Source organism: Physeter macrocephalus, chromosome 21 (assembly GCF_002837175.3).
Source record: "Physeter macrocephalus isolate SW-GA chromosome 21, ASM283717v5, whole genome shotgun sequence".
In the NCBI taxonomy this organism is placed as follows: Eukaryota; Metazoa; Chordata; class Mammalia; order Artiodactyla; family Physeteridae; genus Physeter; species Physeter macrocephalus.
The window spans coordinates 2,155,370-2,167,547 of record NC_041234.1 but is presented as its reverse complement, the minus strand read 5'-3'; the positions used below and the strand labels follow the sequence as shown (position 1 = coordinate 2,167,547).

At 50.6% G+C, this 12,178-nt stretch overlaps 1 protein-coding gene across 2 annotated transcripts in view; it reads left to right on the top strand.

Moving 5' to 3' along the window:
- Positions 1–576: 576 nt before the first annotated feature.
- LOC102993404 (retinoic acid-induced protein 2) overlaps positions 577–12,178 on the top strand; it is a 61,557-nt gene continuing 49,955 nt past the window's right edge. The window contains exon 1 of one of the 2 annotated variants that reach the window (XM_055081790.1): positions 577–614. The gene's annotated coding sequence lies outside the window, so the exon portion shown is untranslated. Of the gene's footprint in view, positions 615–1,024; positions 1,210–12,178 lie in introns of those variants that run through there. The other variant, XM_007108251.4, reaches the window with a different exon arrangement.

The following is a 12,178-nucleotide window of genomic DNA, read 5'->3' as shown; positions in this document are numbered from 1 at the left end:
CCTGTATCACAATTGGCATTTTAGGAGGTGGTCGCTGGGCCCTCACCACCTCTCCCGCCTCCATCCACCAGCCACTTCCTCCCTCCTGGGCTATGTTCTCTCTCCTCTGCATCCTGGGGTCTGAAATGGTCCCCAGCCCGCCGGGAGGCAGCAGGGTCCCCGCTCCGCCGGCTCTCCCCGGCGTCGGCCCCGCCCCCCGCGCCCCGGCACCCCTTCCTCCCGCCACCCCGCGCCTCCGACAGCCACGCCCTCCCCGTGGGCGAGATCACCTGTCCCTCCTCCGCCGCCGCCTCCTCGGGTACCCTTTCGCCCCCCTCCTGCTCCCCCTCCTCCGCCACCTCCCCCAAGCCCTCCCCTTCCCCGCCTCCTCCCACCCCTCGGTGTATATAGTAAAGGCCGGGCGCCGCACGCAGACACACTCGTCTGGACACAGGCGCACACACGCTCACGCACGACCGGCAGCAGCGGCGGCGACAGCAGCTCGGTGACAGCGGCGACGGCAGCTCTCACCGCTGCGCACCCCCTTCAGGCGGCCGGCGGCGAGGCCAGACCGGAGAGTTCCCGCATCCGCGACCACCCCTTGGCTTCCTGGAGGCGGCGGCCGCGATTGCAAGGTAGCGGCCGCGACGCCCCCGTGCGGGCCGGGGTACCCCCCCCCCCGTGCCCTCCCCGCGCGGACCTGCCACCGGGACGCAGGGGGCGCGCCGGGCTGGGCGCGCCTGGCGGGGCCCGGCGCCCGGGGAGGGGCCTGCTCCCGGAGGCAGGACGGCGCCCGGAGGCCGGGGCCAGCGGGGAGGGCCGGGCGGGGGCGGGGACGCGAGCCGAGGCCGCCACCCGCGCGGCGTCCCCGGGCCCCGCTCCTGCTCCCGGCGCCGCGCACTGGCCGGCGGGGCCGGGGCCGGCCGGGGAGGCGGCGCCGGGCGGCGGGGCGGGGGCCCCGAAGTGGGTTTCGGGCCGCCACCGGCGCTGGCACAGGGCGCAGAGGGCGGCGCGCGGCGGACTCCGCGCCCGGGCATCGCACCGGGCCGCCTTCGGCTCTGCCGCTCTGCCCCGGCCCGGAAAACCCGGCGCCTTCCAGGCCCTTCGAAAGATGGATTCTGTTGACGTATCTGGCGGCCCTGGCGAGCCGGGTGGAAAGTTGGGTTTTGCCAGATCTCACTGGGCTCGTCTTTGTGACGCTTGGCCAGCCCCGCATCCTCCCGGAGCTGGGTGAGTGTGCGTCGGCGCCCCGCGAGCCTTCGTGCCCCCCAATGCCCAGACCCGGGGTGGCCGCACCAGCTCGGGCTTTCTGCCATGTTAGGCACCGAGCAGCCTTCTCGCTGCATTTTTGCGTGCGTCTCAGCGGTGCCTTTTGCTGCGGAGGGAGTTCTTGCCTTCCTCCGCGTTGGCTTTTTCGGGGTTGGGGTTATGCTCTGTGTGTTTGCTTGTTTGCCGTTTAAAGCCCGACTATTGTTCAGGATAAGCTCCGCCTGGGTGGGGAAATGGCATCCCACCACAGTTGCCGGCGAGGGGGTAGAAATGTTGCCAAACAGCTGCTGCTTTGTTTTTCCCTGTCAGAAGTCCCTGGAGTAGGTTTGGGGCACGACGGATGGATGCAGAGAGGGATGGGGCACGGGAGAAGAAGGTGGCTGTGGAGGAGCGAATTGTCACCCACCCCAAGGCACGCAGTCAGCCTCCCTCTCTGCCTGCCAAACTTTTATGAATATTCCTTTTGTGATGGGGGAAGCTTAATGAATTCAGCCCAGTTTTCCAGGGAAGAGCAACCCGGCTTTAACAATGGTTTGAGAACTTAATCAATGAGAAAGGCAGGGGGAGGAGGAGGAGACGCTGACACCGTATCGGGGATGTGGCTGCTTCCTACAGAGTCAGGTAGGGGAGAGGTGGGCAGGGCAGGGCGCAGCGCCTGCGTGGCCGGAACTGTCAGCAGCTTTTACCTGTGCCCGCCGGAGCCACCCACCGTCGTTACCCACCTCACGGTCTACCCAGAACTCGGCGACGGGGCTTGAGGGGCCGCTCGCGGCAGTGCGGGGGCGGCCCCCGCTCATCTGGCGTTTTTAAGGATGTGTAAATATTTTGCTGAGGATAAGTGACATCAACAGAATGATATTCCGCAGAGCCCGGGTGTGCAGCGATGATAAATAGATACGGCCAAACAAAGTTTTGATAACCGCGGATTCTCAGGCTGGCTCTGTTTCATTTGGGTCTTTGTTTTTGTTGGTTTAGCATTATCTCTCATCCTCTAGCGTGATCCCTTTATTTAGCTGATTCTTGGAAGCTGCTCTTTAGAACAGAGAGAAAAGCAGCCAGCAGGGAGAAAACAATTCTTCGCCTTGCATGCATCGGGCAAGGTTTTGTGTGCTTTTCCCAAGGAATCTCCCACCGTTTTCTAGACGTCTCTCTTCCGCCTTTTGCGTCATCAACAATCGTTTGTCGATTGACCAAGAGACTTTTGATAACTTTGAAAATGTGTTGTGGTATGCCCTTTGTTACAGTAGAGGGGTGGCGGCGTGGGAGGAGGGCAGTGGGGCGGCTAGTGAATGGGAGCCGCTCGCCCGAGCAGCATTATTGCCCCTGCCCACTGTTTTGTCCTCGGTGTTTTCTTCTCAAAGGGGAACACAGGGAGCTGTGCTACTTTCTGAAGGCGGGGTGGCTGGAAGGCTATATAAGCCCGGTGGCATCCCAATTTCTCTGCCCCTTGGAAGCCCAGAGAAGCCACCTACCCCCCTCCCCACACACAATATCCTGTGGATGGGCGCTTCCGCCTCATCCTGACAGATGCCCACTAGAAACGTCGACACGGTGGCCGGGCACCACGAGCCAAGTCAGACTGGATCTTGGGGTACTGGCTACTTTGGCATCAGCCCATGGTACCATTCAGCCAGCCAGGGAGGTCCTTTATCATGCAAAGAAGCCCCAGACCTCCGGAGGTGAGTTTTGGCCCAGGAAAATCTGCCCATCTCAGGAACAAATGAGAAAACAGCTTTCCAGCTGATGCCAGTTGCCAGTATGAGAACTTGGTTGATGGGCATTTGGTCAAGAACTGTAAAATAAATGAAAAGTCTTGTAGCCAGAAAGCAGAGCCACCAAGACAGGACCCCTGAAATGGAAAGAAAAAAAAAAAAAAAACAAGAAAGAAAGAAAGAAAGAAAGAAAGAAAGAAAGAAAGAAAGAAAAAGGCTGGAAGGTGTGTGACGAGGTGTTGCTGGAAGTGCTATAACACCAGAAGACCGATATAGCCTTAGCTATAATGACCCGAAAACTAGATAGGACTGGTCTCCCCAGAACCATTTGACCCAGAATGGAGGTATTCTGTATGTGGAGACATCCACACACAGTGTGCTCTGAATCTACAGTAAGAAAATAGCAAGTGTCTATTCTCTGGCTCCTTCTGTAACCTTAGATTCAGGGAAGGAGGGTAGTGGAGGGAAATAAGTCGAGAAGGAAATTAACATTTGTTGTTGCCCTCTGTCTGCCAGACACTTTACATGTGGGAAACCATGATGTAACAGAGGCATTATTTTACAGATAAGGAATCTGAGGCTCAGAGAAATTTCCAGTTGAGTGTCTGATTCCAGGCTTCGGTGGTTATGACTTAAAGGGGCAACATGTTCCTCTACCCTTCCCCCAAGTCTCTCGTTTATTTCTCCCAGAGACCGGAGTCCTCAGCCCCTACCAAATATAGTACCTAAGTGGGGGAGGGGGGCACCAGTGAGGCAGCCCAGCCACCCAGGGTACATGCTTCTGTGCCAAGTAGATAGACCCCAAAGAGTCCTTAACTATTTCAGATGGAAAGACTGTGCCTTTTCATCTTGGAATTCCCAACACTCAACCGTTGCTTAATGAATGAGTGTTGAGTGACTAAGTGACGGAACTGATGGAGTGAATGGTGGTGGAAGGGAGCTGTAAGTTATTATCAAGGGAGACCAGCAGGGAGAAATCCAGAGATTTGTGTTTGCTTGGGGTCTCGGGGCACCTGGTGTCATGCTGTAGTTCTGGCCCTGGGTAGTTCCAAGCCGACGAGCCCATGTGGGATGAGCAGCTTACACACGAGGAAACTGAGGACGAGACAGACTAAGTCACTAGCCTGAGTCCATAGTGGGCCCAGAGGGTAGGTAAGGTATATCTGGCTCGTAACCGTCTCAAATAAATAAACTCTAAATAAAAATAAGGTGGGTTCTTGCTCTGCAACTGCACCACCAAAGCAAGTCTTTTAGCCCCCTTCCGACCAGATGGTGGCCTTTAACCCCCTAGAAATTCTGGGGCCACTGGGAGAGCCAGGATTTGAATCCACATATGAGGTGTTTCTGACTCTGCTGCCTCCAGGATCAGAATGTGAGGGGGACCTCAGAGAATGAGGCTCTTGAGGAAGGGGAAAGATGGCTCATTGCACTCTCCCGTGCACACAAGCCTGTGTGGGACCCTGAATTAAGCTTGATTTGGAGATCAGGGTGACATCCTTGCTGTAGAGTTGGCAGCGCTTGTCTTTGGAGAATGCCTCTGATTGCCACTTCTCCCTCCCACCTGACCGTCTGCCCGGATGCCCGGATGCCCATCATCTCATTCTTAACAGACTCAAGGCATCTCCTTTGTGGCTCGCAATTTCTGATGAGCCTTTCAAGGCTACCGCTCTCCTGTGTTCTGATGGCAGCTGCTGAGGAGGTGATTTGGGTGGCCACGTTAGTACTTCTGGATTTCGCACATGACCCTCCTTCTCTCTCCAGCCAGGAAGAACACTCATCGGAACACACATGCACGCGCAGACACAGGCGCACGTAATTTGATCATGTTTCTGTATCTGCTTCACCAAATTAGATTGCAAACCCAGAATTGTTATTGAAAGAACATACGTGACTTTGGTGATCTTCTATCCCAGCCGCTGCTTTAAACAGATCCGAAGAGCTAAGATACAGGCTGCTCAAGCAGCAGATGCCTTAAGTAATGATTATACTCGCTGCCCTTGCCACCTCTGTGAGGGCAGCCCGCAGCCCCCCACCACGTCGGCATGGGCCCTGGGCCTTTCGTGAGAGCCCATTTCAATCTCCACTTAGGTAGGGCTGGGCTTCTAGGACATCCCAATCCTTGCAGTTCCCATTTCTGCTGTAATTCTTCTCGCCCATCCTGCTCTCACATGTCACTGTTCTTCCCACAGCTTTTTTGGTCTTTCAGCCCAGCACTGTCTAATAGAACTTTCTACGATGACAGAAATATTCTATACCTGCACCATCCCATATAGTAGCCACTAGTCACATGTGGCTTTTCAGCAGGTGAAAGGTGGCTAGTCCAAATCAGGGTATGCTATGACGAGAACGTATGCACAGGATTTCTAAGACTTAGTACACAGAAAGAATGCACAATAGCTCATTAATAATTTTTATATTGATTACATGTTAAAATGATAATATTTTGAATATATTTGTTAAATAAGCTAGTGTTAAAATTAATGTCACCTGTTCCTTTTAATCTTTTTAATGTGCCCACTAGAAACTTTAAAAATACATACTTATTTCTATTAGGCAGCTCTGCTCTACCAGCCTGTGCCTTCAGCCTCATAGCACCTCCAGAAGTTTTGGGGGGCATAAACGCCCACCATCCCCATGGCATGTGGGAGGCATGGGACTGACTCAAGAGCCACAACTGGCTGGCATCAGGCAACTTTGATTATCAGTAGCTAAGGTGCCATTTTGGGGGTCCCCATCAAGCCTACCCATGAGCATGTTTGCTCAGTTACCTTCCGTGAGGAATGTGGGCTCCTGCAACTGAATGGAGATGAGAGAGCAAGACAGGGCTGGCGTGGGCAGGACTGGCCATCCTTTCCTCCCCCCCAGCCCGCCCCAGGCCCGCGTCCTTGCCCATTGGAGAGCTGTCTCCCTCCTGAGCGACTGATTTCCTTGACACCTGCTCTAATAATATCCTTCCCGGGGATGTGTGTTTGGAGAATAGTGTCCCAAGTAGACATCCTTGTGCTGCGAGTGGGTTATTTGGGTCTGGGGCCAGTCTTAAAGAAGAGAAAGGAAAAGAGGGGCATGCGCATAGTCGTCTCCTGACAGCTCGATGAAACCAAGAGCAAGGGAATAAATGCAGTTTCTGCGAGAGGGACAGGATGAACACCAGGAAGGCCAGTTTTACACACACGTGGTGCCACCGAGGAGGAGCCCTGAGCAAGGGGCAGTTCAGGAGGGTGGGGGAAGGCTCACAGCAGGCGCTGTGGTCTTCCTGGGCCCTACCCTGGGCCCTGGGCATGGCCCGAGGAAACAGAAAGAGCTGGAATAATGAACTTGGGGCTTCGGTGATTTATAGGTCAGGCGCCTGCGGCTCTGGCTCCTGAGGGGGCTGCCCCCACACGGGACCCTTGGCTGACCTCCTTGAGCTCCTCGGAAGGAGCTGGTTTTGTTTCCCATGGCAGAAGCAGACTGTTTACTGGAGCACAGGAAGAATCCGACATTCTGGCGAAAAATAATTCATTAACAGCCAGGGTATTACCAGTTCCCTGGAAAAGCTCCTCCAGCTGCACTGTAGCAACTGTTCTTTCTCAGCAGCGGAATTGGGCCTCACTGGCAGCCAAGGCTGGGTATGCTTGGGCGTTTTTGTCATTGCTGTTATTTTTGCCTTTGTGTGTATGCCCACTTTGGCCTTATAGTTCAGGGAAAAGAACGGTGGCCTGGAAGGGTCGAAATGCTATAGCTGTCAGCCATTCTTTCCTCCACGGTTTTCGCCTGGAAGCTCTAGGCCAACTCTAGGAACATGCTTTTTTTCCTGCCCGAAGCCCATCCTCATGCTGGGGACACCGCACAGCCACACAGAATGTTCTAGAACTGAAGGAATTTTAGAGAATCTCAGCACCTGCTCTTAAGACTTTATGGAAACAATTGGCTGAAGGACTCCCGCACCCACCTCACACACACACACGCGCGCACACGCGCATGGGCGTGCATACACACACACACACACACACACACACACACACACACACAGGTGCACACAGTGGGGCCACAAAGTATGTGATTCATCATCCCAGTTTTGAGGGTATTTGGAAAGCCAGGCAGGCATAACCAACAGAATGGGCTGTATGTTTTGTTCACTAAAGAATGATTGAATCTATAGTAAATAAAATAGAATGATTCAGCAAGCTTTTTATGCTCTGGAAAAATCTGCTTAAAAAAAGGGGGGCTTTGTCTGCTTGTTTGCTTTTTAATGCCTCATGCTCAGAAATGTGTACCCAGCTAGCAAGAAATGGGAAAGAATGGCATTTCCTTGGTTTCGTTTTTTAAAACACTAATTGCAGGTTAAGTAAGATGGCAGTGTATTGATTTTGGTTTTGTATGGAATGTAACTAGATAATCATTTTATTTTATGAGATATTAATTTCCGTCCATTTAGACTGATGAACTGTGGATTTAAAATGCACCCTGCCTAGCTCCACCATCATCACAGTATTTCTTTAATGTTCCCAGATTCAGATTGAGAACCTGTTTCATTTATTTGGAAAGGAGTAGATATGTCCTTAGTAAACGTATATGTAAGCCAACCTTAGATTTCAAGGAAAATGGGATTTTTCTCCTTTGATGACCGCCAAAGATACAAATATTGAAGGCCAAGCGTATTTGCCTTTATCCAGAGCACGGTTTCTCCACCGTGGCCCTGATGACGTTTGAGGCCAGGTCACTCTGCTGCGGGGCTGCCACGTGCACTGTAGGCTGTTTAGCAGCATCCCTGGCCTCCACCCCCCAGATGCCAGAAGTGTTGCCCCCCTCCCCACCCCAGCTGTGGCAGCCAAAAATGTCTCCAGATCTTGCCAAATGTCCCCTCTGGGGCAAAATGGATCCTGGTTGAGAACCACTGGTCTAGACCAAGATTTAATAGGTAATTTGTGGCTTTTGGAAATTTTCAGTTTGAAATAATAAAAGACACAATTTCCCCCTCTGACTTATGTGTACAATTCATGGGGGTGATTAATTAACAGTTGGAAGTGGGTCATGTGCCTGATTTCATTTTAAAGTGGGTGGAAGGGTCTATAAGATTGTATGAGAGATTTTACAGAGATTTTTTTTAAAAGTCAGGTGGTCAAATAAGTCATAGGTAATTGGGGGGCACATTGGAACAACTAACAGCTTCTCTGTTTCTTCATGAAGAGAACAGGTTTATTTCTCCCCGATTTCTTTTTCATATGCACCTGATTCCAGGCATGCCTTCAAAGCCACCAGGCATCTTCCTCTACCCCACCCCCTCCCCACTGTCATTTCTCCTGTAGCATCTTAAGGCTGAGCCAATTAATTTAGCCCTTTAGTGTACTTGGGAGAGCTCTGCTCATAACACTGTAACAGACTCATTTCAGATGGTAGCAGCGCTTTACCCACCACTAGTTTCCGTGTTTTCCAGTACTGTTGAGCGAGAAAGTCAATGGTGAGGAGATGGAGCATTTTTCAAAATTATTGGACATTCCGATTCAGGTGGGCCTCACCACCCCTCCCGGTTTTTCCCGCTCTTACACACGTTTATTTCCCTGCAGCAGTTCTGCTTGGGAAAGAGAACGGCAGCAGGGCTCCTTCAGCCAGCTCGGTGCTGGTAATGCCTGCAGTGAACAGTAACAGATGGAATGCTGCCGCTGGAGGAGCCCTCGGCCATCTTCTTACTGGTGGTCCCTGGAAAGGCTAGAAGGGGGATGGTCATGCCTTCACGGGGAAGGTGTCATGGGGTTGAACCATTCCCTGCCCATCCACGGAAATGGAATGGGCGCTTGGGGGACAGAGAGAGAACAGAGGGGTGGATTGCTCGTTCCACGGGACACTGTCCCAAGACCAACCCTGCCCTGACAGTCTTTGGAGGGTGATGGGTGTTCGCCGGTGCTCAAGGGTATGGCCAGGTGCCCAGTGCAGACGTCACTGGGAGCCACTTCATCTCGCAGCCATCCGAGGCAGGCCGACCTTTTCCAAAGAGTGTCCGAAGGAGTTCCAAGTGTCGATTGTAGAGGGATTCCTTTGCAGGCTTAGCCAGTGAGGAAAGATGGAAAGGTGAGCATGGAGGGGTTGGCCAAGCCAGCAATTAGACCCTCATTGGTGAGTTCTAGCCTCCCTTGAAGAGTAGTTTGACTCTTCCTTGTCAGCCTGAAGGAAGAGGCAATGAGCTGGCAGACATCCACCGAGTGCTGGGTCCAGGCAGATAAATAATTGATTTGCAGCACGTGACTCTTGGTCATTCTGAATTGCCCAGCCCTTGCAGGGTGGGATTTGGGTGATGGCTGCAGCAGTGGGAGAGGAAGCAGGATCATAAATCTGGGCTTTGGAGGCCAGTTTCATGGTGCAGAGCCCACTGGGGCCACCACTGTGTGCTGCAGAAGCCAACAGACAGGTCCGAGTGGTGTGTTGTTCCTCAAAATAATGGCAATGGAAATGGCTGTGAAAAACATTTAGACCCTTGTCATAAAAATGCAAACAGTCTTCCTGCTATAGGGAAAAGCTAAATAAACTCTATTGCAGCTGTATTAAGTAGAAACAGATTTGAAAATCGGGTGTTTTTTTTTTTTTTTTTCCTGAGACACTTATTTATAGCAGGTTGGGCAAAGGCTGCCACTATCTTTCGCGACTCCGGAAGAGTGTTTTCCAGATGGTCCTTGCTGTTTTTCTCTTTATTAAAGCTTAGCTGAACACAGCCTCGCTTGGAAAGGTTCAGAGAAACTGGTGTTATTTTTTTCAGATTACAGTGGCCATTGATTGGCCAACAAATCAATGGATGGGAATGGATTGAGCCTGTGCCGATGAATTTCCTTTTGCATTTAAAAATAAGAAAAATGTCACGGAAAGCTCAGAATAGAGGCGCTATTTCGACTGTGTACATTGAAGCTTTGAAAACCATTCAGGACTGCATTTTCTATTAATTTACATTTGCATTTTTTTCTAAAATAATGCCCTCCTCTTTGCTAAAACTCTGCAATGTTACCGTTTCCTTTCCAACATCTAAACAATGTCCAGATACATTTCAGATTGAGCAATTAGCTCTGGCTGCAATTTCCTTTTGTGAAAAAAAGAAATCACTAACCCGCTAGACTAAATATGAAATTATTGAATGTGAAAATATCAATATTTGTTCTAGGATCCTTTGTGGCTTATCACTTGCATTTTAAGAAGGCTAGAAGAGACTGATTCTGCCTGGCCTTTCCATGTTAGACACACCCACGCCAGAAACCTTAAGCCTTGTTTTTGCTCTTAGGAGCTGGGCAGTTGGATTTGGGGTCATCAAGCCTGATTCTTACAGCCCAAACTGTACAGGGAACCGTTTTGGAAAGTCACACAAACCCGTGATCCCCACAGACCAGGCTTGAGGACTAACCACCCCCATGTGGGACAAAATTTCTACCCATTCACAGTTAAATGGAAGAAGAGTGAAAATGTACTGTCTCTTTTTTAAAGCTAAACCTTTTCCATTTTACAGAACTTCCCTTTATTCTAAAATGGCCTTTCCCACTCTTCTTAGTGTTAAAAGTCTCTTTTATGAATGATGACATTTGTAGTTTAACATCTTTTTTTGACAAAGTCAGAAGTTGTCCAGCTCATGTTGGATCCTCCTTTTTTTTTTTTTAATGTTACTCATCCAGAACATTAGAAAGTCTGGGATTCACCCAGGAGGCCTGAGTAGATCAGGAAAGGGAGCCTTTGTTATGATTTCTAAGCCAGAAAAAGCAACCTGAGCAAGGGTCCTGCTCCCAGCCCCTTACCTGACTCTTCTGACCCGTTACTCACAGAGCTGGCTTTGTCCAGAGTCCATGTGAAGAATGGAAATGCTTCTCCAGAGGAGTTGTTTTTCTTTTTCTTTTTTTTTTTTTTTTTTTTGGCCACACTGTGCGGCTTGCAGGATCTTAGTTCCATGACCAGGGATCAAACCCGGGCTCCCTGCGGTGGAAGCGCAAAGTCCTAACCACTGGACAGCCAGGGAAGTCCCTCCAAAGGAGTTTGAAGGGGAAAACTGGCCTCTTGGACATGATGTCTGAGCATGCAGCCTCAATGCTGGGAGCCTGGACCCTTTATCCCTGGCTCCCCATGTCAACTCTGCTGCAAGTTCACAGAGGCTCGACCCACCGTCCTCCTCTCCTCAGCCCTGCCCACCGCTATCGGGAGCACAGGCCTCAGCATGGCTCACCTGGCAGTATCCTCAGTCTCCTTGCCCCTCTGCCCCACTCCTGTCTTGCTCCCCCAGCTGCTCTTCCTCTTGCTAAAGCAACCCTCTAACTTCGTCGCTCTAGCTCAAGAACATTCAGTGACTCCCTATTTCCTAATTAGAATAAAACCCCATATGAAGTACTATTCCCATTTTCCCAGCCCATTCTCTCCCTCATGACTGCTCTTCAGCACAGAGGATGTCTCCAGGTTGTACAGTTGCTCTTGGCTGTGTGTGTGTGTGTGTGTGTGTGTGTGTGTATGTTTTATTGAAGGATAGTTGATTTACGATGTTGTGTTAGTTTCAGGTGTACAGCAAAGTGATTCAGTTGTATATATATATTCTTTTTCAGATTCTTTTCCATTATAGATAATTACAAGATATTGAATATAGTTCCCTGTACTATACAGTATGGCCCTGTTGTTTATCTGTTTTATATGCAGTAGTATGTATCTGTTAATCCCAAACTCCTAATTTATCCCTCCTGCCCCTTTCCCCTTTGGTAACCATAAGTTTGTTTCCTATGTCTGTGAGTCTATTTCTGTTTCGTAAATAAGCTCCTTTGTATCATTTTTTTAGATTCCACATATAAGTGATATCTTATGATACCTGTTTTTCTCTGACTTCACTTAGTATGATAATCTCTGGGTCCATCCATGTTGCTGCAAATGGCATTATTTCATTCTTTTTTATGGCTGAGTAGTTTTCCATTGTGTGTGTGTGTGTGTGTGTGTGTGTGTGTGTGTGTGTGTGTGTATACATGACACATCTTTATCCATTCATCTGTCGATGGACATTTAGGCTGTTTGCATGTCCTGGCTATTGGGAGTAGTGCTGCTGTGAACACAGGGGTACATGTATGTTTTCAAATTATAGTTTTGTCAGGGTATATGCCCAGGAGTGGGATTACTGAATCATATGGTAACTCTATTTTTAGTTTTTTGAGGAACCTCCATACTGTTCTCCGTAGTGGCTGTACCGATTTACATTCCCACCAACAGTGTAGGAGGGTTCCCTTTTCTCCACACCC